At 32.1% G+C, this 14,017-nt stretch overlaps 1 pseudogene; it reads right to left on the bottom strand.

Annotated features, from left to right (window-relative positions):
- Window positions 1–1,682: 1,682 nt before the first annotated feature.
- On the bottom strand, window positions 1,683–13,879 carry LOC132750937 (mRNA (2'-O-methyladenosine-N(6)-)-methyltransferase-like; annotated as a pseudogene).
- Window positions 13,880–14,017: the final 138 nt, after the last annotated feature.

Raw genomic sequence — 14,017 nt, forward strand, 5'->3', positions numbered from 1 at the left:
TTTTTACAATGTGCAATAAAAGCCGAAATCTTACATGGCAAATGTATGTTATGTGAATAATATGTTTAAATAATAAAAGAAATAGTTCAGAATTTTTATTGTATACATAAGGCCTGAAAACCTAAATTTTTAGTAATTATTTTAAATTGATTTTAATAAAGAAAAAAGAGTGTTTATTCTGTTTTCTTAACTATAGCATGTAACTTCAAATGACACATTGTTTGGCTTAAAGTAATTTTCTCAAGATTTAACTGTAAGAATTCATAAGCTTAAACATAATTAAGTAAAGTGTTTTTGCAATAAGTTATAACACTGTACTGCACTTTAATAATGTTGGTTTTCATTATATTATCCTTAATAATACTTTTTTACTTGTTATATGACCATTTATAAATGGTTGTTTTCAAATTCTACATAACCTGACTAATATAAATAAGCTTAAAACCCTTTACATTGTTAGTGTTGAGTTTTAATTTCATTTAAAACTTTCAATATATATATTCTCAACTAGTATGTTGGTAAATTCTGAATTAAAAAAACAAAAACAAAAAACCCTTAGAAAAACAAAAATCATGTACAAAATTTATAGGAGTTTTAAACAATGGTTATTCATGATATGTTAATTGCAATTTTTCATCTTGCCAATAAAATTAATGGAAGTTCAATTCTGAATCATTTGTAACAAAAATATTTCATAATCTGTTTGAAATTTAATAAATATATAAAACTTAACTTCATAATTTCTTACATAATAACTTTTTTATGTACATATGTTTCGCTAACAGATTTTGTTTTACATATAACTGGCTAAAAAAAACCCATATACTTTCACTTAACAGTATCTGTAATTCATTCTTTAGTCTTAAGTTAAATGACTTAACTTATGATAGATGATAATAAAATGCCTCCATTACTAAACTATCTATAATGAACCCATCTACCCTTGTTCCACTCATTATGTGTTTCCCAGAATTCATACTAGGAACCATTCATGCTCACGATTCAGTTTAAACAGAAACACTTTCAATGACTCAGTAAGCTACTGGGTATGCCTTTCTCAGTTGTTGTTGTTGTAGTAATGAATTTCATCTGGCCTCTGACTGTACACAGGTTTGATTATGTTACAGCTATTCTTTATTCCCCTGAAAATTCCATCAATGTTTTATTCCAGCAAAGATTAAAGTATATGAAAAAATATCCTTTTATCAATTTCACACATTTTTTCTTCTATGATTTTCAAATTTCCTCCCTTTCACTTCAGGTTCCTCTACTGTACACAGTATAGATGATTGGGTACTGCACTCCCATTTACAGACATGTTTTAAAATTAAAAATACACACTATAAATAAGATGGATTTTCTGTACACATGTAATACTAGGTGAACCAGCCAACTTTAACAAATATTCCTGACTCGAGCATCTAAACCAGTCAACTGTAACAAATATTCCTGACTCGAGCAATCTAAACGCCAGTCAACTGTAACAAATATTCCTGACTCTAGCATCTAAACCAGTCAACTGTAACAAATATTTCCTGACTCGAGCATGCTAAACCAGTCAACTTTCACAAAATATTCCTGACTCTAGCATCTAAACCAGTCAACTGTAACAAATATTCCTGACTCGAGCATCTAAAACCAGTCACACTGTAACAAATATTCCTGACTCTAGCATCTAAACCAGTCAACTGTAACAAAAATATTCCTGACTCGAGCATCTAAACCAGTAAACTTTAACAAATATTCCTGACTCGAAGCCGCAAACTGTCACCTGAGATTATGTTCTGTACACGAGGATCACAAGGTTTCTCGAGGTTTCGCAGAAATTAGAAGTTCTTTGACACGTTCTGTGGTTGGACCCCAGCGCTGGTACCCGGCTTCATTTTGAAGAAATACGACTAAAGTTCCATGCACTGCTTTAAAGCTCATATCATCTCTACAATGAAAGAATAGTTTTAACTTTTAAAATACTTATTTCTAAGACTGTAAAGAGAAACATGTTGTAACCAAAATTAAAGTTATTTTAAAAAAGACTTAAGGACTGAACAAAAGTAATATCCCACTCTCCAATATCTATAAATGCGGGGCAACTAAACATATTCTGGCTATCTTTCCTAGAAAAAATCAGTGCTTTGTATACAAAATTAAAGTATAGCTGTAAAAATGACAACTGTTAGAAGGACAGTATGCTCTTCTATTCTTAATACAAAAACAGCCAAATTCAAAAAAGGGTCATAATTCTGTCAAAATCCATGTTAAAGCTATAAATATGCCTTGAACAAAGACCTCCTATTGTGCTCTCAAATGAGTGTTTATAAGTTTCCACCCATTTCCTTTAGTTGTTTTGAGAATACCAACTTGCACGCAAAAACTTAAAAGTGTAATGCAGATGCCTGGGTGAGTATGATAGCTTTCCTTTTCTTTTGAATAGTCAGGACAAAAAATTATTTGAAATTCTTTTTACAACAATGGAACATAAAGATATTTTTGATATATGTCACAATAAATTAGTATAAAGAAATAAAATTACTTTGAACACATGTGTTGAAAATCCCATGGGCCTATACTCCATGGGTTCATAGGGCGTAAGAAATGACTTGTTTTTCCGCTTGAATGGCTAGACTCTGAGTCTCAAATTAAGGGGCCTCTGTTGGTGGTCACGCCACTTCCGGTATGAACACAATAAAATGATAGCGGCTCTTTTTGATTCTGTTAATAAACCCTGAAATTTGGAAGATATGAATACTGTAAATCTAGAAGATGACGTGGTAAATTATAACCATGTTATTGCTTTATGTCTCCAGCGAGTCATTTTTGTCAGATTTACTGTCATTATTAAATTGTGTAAAACTTTAAAATTTACACAGTTCAATGTAAATCCTTTTCTTTTAAAATATTAACTTAAAGCATTTATTGTGCAAAAATAAGATTGTCTCACATATGACCTTAAAGGTTAACCATGACTTTCAGCCAGCGCAGAGGCAATATGATTTCTCCACAAACCTTGGTGGAGTGAACATTTGAGCCAAGGAAGAGAGGTAAGGATTCACAGAGCGACACAAAATTATTTGACAATAGAATTCCTCCTGTCTCCAAAATTATGAATATTTAAAACCAATCCTTCAAGAGGAATAGAATTTACAAAGCAGTCATGGTGCAGACAGACAGATAGACACAATTAATTTTAAAGTAGTCTACAGAAAAAACAAAATGTATGACAACAGCTGAGAGAAAAGCAATTCTGGATGACCTTGAAGCATTTATATATATTATAATTTGTCAAATACATATATAGGGCAGGCATTAAAGTAATTCTACAGAAGCAGGCTATTTTGATGGCATCCATGACTTAAGACAGTTATAGTGATACAGAGCAGCAAGGGTAAAGAAATTACATAACAACCATTACTCAAAATGATCCACCATGGACTCCATGAGTTCTTCACAAAATGGTGGGTTAGCCTCAAAATGAATCCACCTGATAGGGGTAAAACTTTTAAAATTGGACTGAAATAAAAAACAAAAAATTTACATTATTTACTCTCTGACATTAAAAGTGGCATTATGCTTCATCCAAGAGTAAATCTTGAAAGTTCAGTTAAAGCGGAAAAATGAGGCTTTTACATTTTACCATATTTGGTAAATATTCTACCTATTTACCCCACAATGACACACTATAGAATGAGCCGCGTCACACAACAAAACAAACATAAGTGTGTTTGCGACCAGCAAATGGATACCAGCCTGTGCATCCGCGCAGTCTGATCAGGATCTATGCTGTTCGCTTACCAACACTATTACAAGTAGAGAAACTGATAGCAATTAGCATGGATCCTGATCAGACTGCGCGGATGTGCAGGCTGGTCTGGATCCATGCTTGTCGCAAACGCACAACGTTGGTTTTGTCGTGACGCGGCTCAAATATCCTTCAGAATTTATCAGTTACGACCAGTAGATAAAAAGAGTGAGGCAGTTTTTATATTTTATCCTCAACATTTCAAATGATCTTTTATTGGTAAATCACCATTGAAACATATATATCTAATTTAACTCAACTTGACAATGTAAAAATGAGTATAAATGTCAAATCAAATAAACAGCTTGACTGAAATAAAACAAAATGTATAATTTTTACAACAATTTATATATTTTTATTCTGGGCTTCAGTTTTTGTCATGATAAAACCATTATTTGAAAATACCTTTGCTGTTAAAGCAGCTTTTAAATGCTCAACTCAAAGAGTAAAGCATAATTTAGCCTTCCTTCTTCAAATTATAGGAAATGTCTAAAAAGAGTGGCAGCGTGGCCAAGTTGTCAACACGTCAGACTAGTAATCTAAGGATAGCTGGCCATGTGGGTTCAAACCCCAATTAGGGGCAAGCTGTTGTTTCCGTAAGCAAGAAACTTTACACCAATTGTTTAATACTAGTTGGTTACAGGAATGGATTCAGGAGTGCTTCAATAAGCTTATAGTTTCAAACACAATCAAACTAAAATAAATTAGTATATATTAAATAAAATGAACAACTTTGACCCCTGGTTTTCAAAATAAAATTTACAGACTAAAACACTCACCCTCTGGAACCAAAGTATGAATCTGTATCTGGAAATGCTGAACAATACTGTGGAAAAAACAGTTAAGTGGAGATGCGAACATTCAAACGTAACACCAAACACCACGATGTAGACATTCAAAACAGATAACGGCAGTGCACCTTGTAAACTGAGACCCTTGTTTGGATGACTGCCAAATAATGTCTTGAAGTTTATAGAACATCTTCAAATTTTCAAAATATTGCTTTTAGTAAAAACACTAATATTTCAGTACATCATAATTTTATTTTTCTCTGTAAAAACAATAATAACTTTTTAACTACATGTAAATAAGAGTTATAATAATACCATATTCAGAGATTTTCGGGGAAAAAATTCAACAATGCATTTCTTTTAGCAAAACTAGTCGTCTCTAAAATGTCAAGCCATGCACTTTTGTACTTCTTTTAATACAATGTTAGTATGATTATTTACATATGCCTAGTATTTTACTATTAATTACCAAATTAAAAAAGAAATACCCTTAAAAAACAAAACAAAAAATCCAAAAAATTAATTTTGGGAATTACTTGGAAAAAAAATTTTAAAAATCCCCAAAAAGAAGCAAAAGTGAATAAAAAATATGAAAAATTTAAAAACAAAATATCACTAATTTTTGAATGCCCCTTAAAAAAAAAATCAAAAAAATTAAAAACGATTCAGTTGGGGAAAAAAAACCCGGAAAAGTTATTTACCCCCAAAAATTTTGAATATTAATTACCCCCTAATGCCAACCGGGCAAAATAAAGACAATCTGGTTCCGGCAAAGATTTATAATTTTTTCTGAAAAAACAAAAAAATTTTAAAATTTTCCTCCCAAATAGCATTTAGACTTCCCCTTTAAATTTTTTATACTTAAAAAGTTTTCATTATTAAAAAAATGTATTAATTATAATTTTACATTTTTTTTTTCCCCTTTTAGGGAAAAAAAATTTTATCAATTTTCCTTCAGTGATTATAATTTATACAGATTTTCATACACATTCAATAAAAGGTATACAATAGGAGGGCAAAATTGCAAAAGTGTTTAATTTTGGTGGATTGCAAATTTTCTCTGGCTGTGTTAAAGGGAATCCACTGAGGCTTTTGATAGGACAGGACTGGAAATATTTTTTCTTAGCCCTGTGTACCCTTTGATGTGGGTCTGAATCAATAACATGTGTATAAACTTGCAGATAATTCCCCTCAATCCATTTCAGATCATTTCTTCAATCCATTTGTCCAAATCTATAATTTCTATTATGCAAAAAGACCCAAAACTGAAAAACATTTCAACACTTTCAACTCAAACTGTGCTAAGAAGGTACTAACTTTCGATTTTCTAATATTCTCAGTACATTACTATAGTATCCTTTGCAGGTTTTTACATTTTAAATGCTGCACTTGCTCTATGGTAAAATTTCAATTTTCATGTTTTAAGGTTTTTAACCTCAGTGGAGCTCCTTTAAAGTTGTATTCACAATCACCCTGCAGGTTCATGGGAAAATATCTTTGTACAAGCAACTTCAATACAATCCATCCAAATACTTACGCAATATCACCCATATGTCAAAAATCATGAATACAACAAAGTTAACATCAACTTACAAGTTTATAAAAATGAGAACTGTTTATTTTGAGAGTTTCTCCTCTGTATTTAAGAAGATGTTGTTCATTTTCTTGTGACATTTCCACAACTGGTTGCCGTGGCATTGGTACTATCATTTGTATAGGATAACAGAATACTTTTCTTCGCTGAATAGGCTCTGGTGGCTGCTGGATTTCTAAACATTATGAAAAAAAATATTGCTTAATTCAAGTCAATTGGATACTGGGAATATACTTTCTAACTTGTCTTCTAATAAAAATTACTCCAAACTTGGCAAATATTTCTTACTGAACTTTTAATAAAAACTACTTATCAGAGGTGATGACAACACATTGTTGATAGAATACAGTGCCGCCCACTTAGCTCTATAGGGAGAGCATTAGATTTGTAATTCAGACGTTATTAGTTTGATTCTTCAGTGACACGAAATTTCTTTTTAAGAATTGATCTTGGACATTGAGTCTAATGATTACATATCACTTTTCTCTAATCAACGATTCAGAAATCATGTAAGAATAAGTAGAAGTTAATGATCGGACAAGGAAGAGGTGACATACATACATACATACAGACAGACTGATTGACATATGTACATACAAACACCATCACTCTCCCATTTTAAGTGAGGGCATAAATGAAATAAATTTTATCTTACCATTGATATTAAATTCTCTGAGAAGTTCCCAATGTTTGTCTGAGATCTTTTTTGCCATCTCACATGCCATATTGTACATCTTTGTACAGATACCCTCCACCGAAGTTTTAGCTGCCTCTGTCACATGGGGTTGACATTGCCTCTTTAAATGTGCTAATCTTTCCTGTAAATTACAGTATTCTTTAAGAAGTTATTCACAATAAAGTCCTAGCAAATATTATCTTCAGTTGCTTTAGCTTTACTAAAATGGCTGTTGATACTAAATAGACAACTTAAAAGTATATCCAAGGTTTAAGGTTTTTTGCATTTTTATATTTTTGCACTTCCTCTTAATTCTTAGCAAATAAAAAGCATTGGCAATTTACACCTACCAAATAATCTTCATAAACAGCATTTTGTTTCCGTAACCACGTAAATGTCTCCTCCACATTCCATTTTACAACCTTTCTACCCTCAGGCGTCCCACCCCTAAATTTATAAATATATAACTATGAAATACAATAACAAATCAATTCAACTGATTATTTACCAGTAGATATTAATTACACAAACAAGAAGCTTTTTCTTTTCTTTTTTTTAAGTTTAAAAGATTTTGAAGACATTTAATTTTCTAACACCATCATAAGATGTTAATATGGTAACCATCAGTCATTACAACACTGGGAATTATCATTATCATAATGATAATGGCCAGAATTATCATCATTTGTTATCATTATCCACTATCATTAGTATCATCAGTAATTACAATTATCACTTAAGCCATTACAAAACATCACAATCATCAGCAGCAATTAGAAATATCACCAGCCATTTCATAACAATTGACTATTAAAATTTGCCACCAGTTTTTTTGGGGTTTTTTTTATGGCAAATTTATTACATTTTTGGGGGGCATATCTCAACAGTGACCTTACCGGCTTACCTGGATATCTAACCAATAAATTCTTTTCTCTCAACAAGTCACCTATTAATTCCCCTTGATTTCTAAATCAGTCATGTGAGACAAATGACCATTAGACTCAATGTCCAGAGATCAATTATCACAAGAAAATTTCTGCACCCGAGGAGCATCCCTGCAACCTCTGGATTAAAATTTTGCTGCCCTCTCTATTGTGCTAAGCCAGCAAACAAACAATTATTATCAGAAATTATCATCATCATTTATTATAATATGCATTAGCCATTATTATCATCATTATCACCCTTTATAATCAACACGGCCATTTCAATCATCATCAGCCATTATTATCAAACATACCTTGAATCTATCATCTTTTTAGCTGCCTCAGCATACCGTAACAACTGTTTCCTCGCATCACCTGAATATTTTGGCTTTACAAGTTTCACTGGTATATCGTTCATTATTTCCCTATACATAGACTGTGACACCTCATTAGGGCAAACTGTCGGAAACAGTGGATCGGTTCCCATGTCTACAACTTTACGTTCCAACAACCAGCGGTTAAATGATTCTGTTGGTGCGTCTATACCTATAAAATTAACTGTCAATTTGAGTTTATGTCATGTTTAACACAATGTAAGATAAAGTTCAGTAACAAGTTGGGTACTTTTAAAACAACCTAAATCTAACTCCTAAAACAGAACAACAAAGTACCACAAACCTGTATAATCTCAGTTTTCTATGTTTAAAATGTGTTTAACAAAACAACACCATAAGACTGGCAAAGTTGACGATCAATTTTAATCAGGTTGCTTCATTTATTTAATGAAAGAAACATAATAAGCGAATTTCAATAACAAAAAATTTCAAGTTATTTTAAAGAAAGACTTATTGTAAATAAAACAATTTTGCATTAAGTCAGAGAGCAGAGAAATTACAGAAATGAAAATTGTAAGCCCTCTTTTGACAAAACCTTAAACATTTGAGTGATATTTCCCCATATAAAATTTAGCCTTTTTCCGAATGGGGGAAACAACTGAAAATTTCAAATGTATACTTAAAAAATCTCAAAAACAAGAATGCCACAACGGCTCTTAATCACTCACACGAGTGCAACCACTCCAGAGAAAAATGTCCTATCTAACCAAACAATAAACAATTTCAGTTGTTCTGGTACAATTCAAATTACCATCCAAAGTATCATGTTTATCACAGAAATAGCTTTTTTTAAAAATTTTTATCATTCTTACCTACCTCAATGTATTGTGGGCATGGTTCCAGATAAATACAAAATGTAGTTCATAGCTTGCATTAGAAGAATTAAAAACATTCTAACATCAAAATTCACTCTCTTCATCTTGTCTCAAACAATAAAATATCTTTAACATAAATCTGTATAAAGAGTTCATTTACCTTCTCTAGAGTGGCACAATTCCTGGTAATGTTGTCGCAGTTTCTGCACTAATTGGGCTCTCATAAGTTCTATTTCAGGATGGGGTGGTGGAAGTACACATGGGGCTCTCTCATATATTACTGCATTTGTTGGCATCTCAAAATTCCAGAATGGACTGAAATATAGTAATATAAAATTATAATTTAACAAGAAACTAATGCTTTTTATCACTAATTATAATTAACCATGTTCAAGCCAATCAGAATCAATAGCATTATAATGAACAGTTACACAGACAGTTACACAGATAAAAAACACCTCTCAATTATCTCTATGATTAATAAAATATCAAGAGAAAAAAATCATCATAACAAAGACATTTGTTGTAACTTAAGTTTCATGATGTAATCTTCAAAAACAACCAATACTTCTTTAAATGTCAAAATTCAGTTCAAAAACAAAACTTAACAACTTCATTCAATTGCCATTTGTTTTTTTAACTTCAATGTCAATTACTTGCTGTTGCCAGGGAAACAATATTCAGGAAGCTTTAAAAAAAATCCAGCTAAAGATATAAGAAGATATTTCAATGAAACTAACCTGTAAGCGAAAGCGGGTCTTTTAGCTGTCGGGCTTCCTAAAACTTCACCACTATGTCGTCTCTTGTGCTGTGGAAGCCCGGACGGTGGTATATCTATACTCGGACGACTTATACGTTTGTCACCAACATGTGGGTGCGGGATATGATCTGAACCAATTCCAAGAGGGTCTGTAGAGGGATCCTAAAAAAAAAGAAAAAAATAACCATTTCCAGATTACCGATAACTAAAAGAATGATTTCTGAAAACTAAAGATTACTTTAAAACATTGCATTATACAATTTACTGTACAATTTGTATAACTTTGCTTGTTTTCAAGTTTATAGAAATCTAAATCTAATGGTAATGGAACGGACAACAATAAAAAATATTTAACAGATATGTTGGTATTCCAGCACGTCATATACACTACTTTACATGTACACATGAACATTTTAGTTTTGTTGGGTCACATCAGCACTGTAAAGGTGATAATTATGGCTACTTTAATAAAATAAACAAGACCTTTAATGATGCAGTAAGACAGATAGACAGGCATCAGAGCATACTTTTCCCTTACAAATTGCTTTATATCAACTACATAAACATTTGGTCTAAGTGAACTAAAACTTCGAACTCATACAAAATATTCAATCTTACATGAAGAAGCTGAGGCATTTCCCAGAGTGACTCATTTGTTATCTTGTTAAAATAGTATGGCATATTTTCTCTTTTACTCCAGTATTTTCTCCAGCCTATCTGTAGAAGTTCCTCCGGTAAGTCATCGGATGGTAACGGCTCCGGGGAACCCATTGACCCAACTGAGGTTTGGTGCTGTAGGGCCTTTTTGTTCGGGTCTGGTACAATTTGATCAGGGGTGCTAGGACTCTTCGAACTACCATTTGTTCCACTTGACTGGATTCCATCGCCCGCTTTATCGGGCATAGTTTTGTCAATCATCGGGGCTTGCTGGACTTCAGCCATTTTTCATATACAGCAATTACATGACGATCTGAAATAAACAGATAATTTTCTATTCATCTTCCTATCAAGATTTTGATTCAAGAATGGTAGCATGAATTAAACTTAATGAGATCAAAAATAAATGTATAAAACAATATAAAAGAAATGTATGAAACAAACAACATATAGTGCTTTAATTTTAGTAAGCTAAATCCAGACCTAATCCTTAATCATTTTAGGTAAAATTTCAACAAGTACTGACTTAATAAGCAAACAATGCAGACAATGATCGTGCAGTATATATCCATTATCCATCTAATTACGTAATGCCTGCTATAAATACTAATTCCTTATTTACAACTGTTTAATTGAACTGCTGAAATTCTGTGCATGCACAGCATTGAAATAAACTGATGACTGATCAACTTTTTTTATTTCGGTATCACGGAGGATATTTGGAAATGTTGCCAGAATCTGAAGGCAACAGTTCCATATGTTATCCCTAAAAAGTCAATTTGACTGTTCCACAAATACCCATGAAATAACTGTATATTGTTCAATGTTGATTACTGGTCAATAAGCCCTAGAAATGGTCATATAGCTATTTCTAGGATTAAGGAAAATGTAGCCCAATGAAATATTAATGGACCCTGTAACAGATGCAGGTAATATTTTGAGGCTACACCCTGATGTGATATTCTGAATGGATTTATTATGACAGAAACTAGTGGAAAAGCACCCTTTATTTGCTGTTGAACCATCAAAATAATACAACACTTAATAATGTGGAGGGGACTTTAAGCTCTCAATGGAGGGAAGATTGGTACAACATTCTTTATTATATAGTTAAGAGTTGGACAAAATTTTAGTGGTTAAGGCCTCTAGGATTTTGACCTTTGACCTCATAATAAATAGGAGTCATCATCTACTAATCATGAACCTCCACAACAAGTCTGGACTGTAGACCAAGGGTGTTTTAAAGATTTTTGTACATACAGGGAAAACCCATAACCTCCAAACCCTTCCCCCTGAATCAGAATGGGGCTGATTTTCACCCCAGAACAATAATTGGAATTATTTTGGTAGATGTTGCATGACAAATAAGAAATATCTTAGCTCTTAGTGTTACAGAATAAGAGCATAAGATTTCTTAAATTTTTACAATAATTATACATATAAGGAAAATCCATGACCCTGCCCAATGTTTACTTTAGGGCAATAAATTTCACAACCTTGTAGGAAGTCCACTTGTAGATGTTTCATGCCAAATATCTAAGCCCTTGGGGTGTAAAAGAAATAGATTTTTTGAAGGTTTTACTACATACATATAAGAAAAACCAATGACCCCTGGGGAGGGCCAATTTTGACCCTCAGGGCAGGACCATAATTTAAACAATTTTGGTAGAGATCCAATAGATGATGCTTCATGTCAAATAACTAAGCTCTTGCCCTTGATCTTCCTGACTTGCAGAAGATTTTGACTATATTGTAAAATAAATAAGAAAAACCCAAGACCACAAGGCCGCTTCCCAATTGAGTGTTGTACTGAGGTGTCCAATGTTTTGGTGTTTATGTAAGAACTAACTAAATTCTTCATTTATCAAATTGATCATCATATTACATTAATGATAATGTTCTGTCTAGTAAACTGAAGGGATTATTTCAATGGAATTGTTAAGACTTCATTATTACACAGACACCCTTACACTATTTAATGACAGAGATCGAAAAAAACTTGTCTGCTCAAAATTACGGGTAGACTTTAAGAGAACTTGATGCAGGAAGAGTAGAAATGTTGCCTGCACAATAGTTTAGAAGCTACTCATCCTGCAGGCCAAGTGACTCTGAAAATATTTTTCGATGCCTGAATGACAAACATGGCTCAGTCTATAATTAAACTGCCTGTGAATCAGACAAGGCTGGTTTTAGTTGGTTCTTGATTTTTATAATTATGTGTTTCAAATATGTAAATTTAGCGGTTAATTGAAATAATAGGTTGGAAATTTGTTAAAAATCTACAAAGACTATTGTGTGTATATGTATGCAAATTTAGTGACTTTATGTCTATATAAATTAAACTGTGCATCTACCCAAGCTACTGTACAGTAATTGTTGCACTACATTAGTTTGGGTAGTATCTGTAAATAATTCTTATCTAAATTAATACTTAATAGTAGTCAATGTTACTGCATTATTGATAATAACGTGGAAATTATCTATTCAGGAAATAGTTATCAATTTTAAGTAGAATAATCTGCAAGAATACTCTCATGAAGGCTGGAGTGATTAATTACAAAGCATTTGTGTAATATTATAAACCAGGCATGCATAACTAAACAATAATGCTAGTAAAATTCTACTTCCATTCTCAAATGCTAATTAAAAAGAGAACTGATATGAATGGTTGCACTACACTGAGCATAAAAGTATTATCAACAACTTTCCCAGATGCCATTTGGGTTATTGAATTCAAATATCACATGTATTTGTTGTTTTTTTATGTTGTGCATATATCCCGTACTAATGTACTTAATTGCCCTATATGTTTGGTAGGAGAATAGTGGGAAGCTAATTAGAATATAATATGAAAATTTCATAACTGCGATACATGACCATCCAAACCTACTGCTGCAGAATGAAAATGTAACCAAATATCAAACAGTATTTAAAAGTAATGGTACATCATGTATACGGGCACATTTTGTAGGGACTGAAAATCAATGTCTAGATGAATTCTCAACAAAATATATTATATATGTAGAAATTTATTCATAAATGATAATCTTCCTGGTAGAATTATTTTGCAGTGAAATCAGGTTGCAGATTGCAGAAAATTTCGTTTGAACTTCCTGTAAAATCATAGTAAGAGGCCGCACAAAATAGCCACATACTTAAAACATGGCCTAACACTTTTAAATGTTCGAGTATTTCTTTATTTATGTTCTAAACATTGCATTTTGTAAATCAAAATACAAAGCAACGAAGCGTGACTGATCTGTATTTTGCAGAGATAAAACATCGATTTGCAGAACATCTACGCCACAATTTTTAAAACTTCATAGCTCATAAGATGCAGCTTACTTTGCTCAATCTTTTGGTATGCAAAAATGAATGTGTTCCCACTTAGATTGCGCAAGCTAACTGAAAAACTAAGAGCTTAAGTTCTACCTCAACAACAACTATGGCCAGTGAAGCCAGAAATGACGTTTCAGTCAGCGTGTTACTATAATTAGTAACATAAAAAACTTAAGAAATAAATAATAAACGAAAATGATTATTCAATATTTTTCTTAACTAAAACTAGGTTTTGTAAGTAAAGCAAAAAACACAGATAAAAATGTAT

This window comes from Ruditapes philippinarum, unplaced genomic scaffold (assembly GCF_026571515.1).
Source record: "Ruditapes philippinarum isolate M1 unplaced genomic scaffold, ASM2657151v2 ctg795_1_1_1_1, whole genome shotgun sequence".
In the NCBI taxonomy this organism is placed as follows: Eukaryota; Metazoa; Mollusca; class Bivalvia; order Venerida; family Veneridae; genus Ruditapes; species Ruditapes philippinarum.